Source organism: Epinephelus moara, chromosome 10 (assembly GCF_006386435.1).
Source record: "Epinephelus moara isolate mb chromosome 10, YSFRI_EMoa_1.0, whole genome shotgun sequence".
Classification (NCBI taxonomy): Eukaryota; Metazoa; Chordata; class Actinopteri; order Perciformes; family Serranidae; genus Epinephelus; species Epinephelus moara.
Genome location: NC_065515.1, coordinates 29,710,167 through 29,710,640, shown reverse-complemented (window position 1 = coordinate 29,710,640; position 474 = coordinate 29,710,167).

Sequence of the window (474 nt, the reverse complement as noted above, 5' to 3'; positions counted from 1 at the left end):
GAGTTGTCTCTGTCCCCCCCCCCCCCCTTAACTCCTGAACAAAACTCTCTCTGCCCTCCTCTCCTCCACTTCCACCTCCCCCTCATCCTCCTCCTCTCCTCTGTGTTCCCTGCACAGCCTCATATTTCATGCTCCTAGTCTTTTTGTTTGGGACCTCTAACACCAACACCACCAACTGGCCTGGTGCTTGGAGAAGATTTAGATGTGACCTAATGTTGCTATTTGCAGAGAGGGGATGAAAAGACAAAAAAACATGATCTTTGCATGGCTGTGTGACATGTTTGAGCAACTTGAGGTGCACTCAAGACTCAGGAAGTTTAACTACTTGACTCAGTGTTGGCTGAAACATAAATCAGCTCAGCGTCATCTCCTTGCAGCTTTAAAACACGGAGGGAATGCTGGCAAAAACGATTAAATTACATCTAGTGAAGCAGATGAAACAAGTAGAAGAGCTCTAGTTGTGTCATTACATCA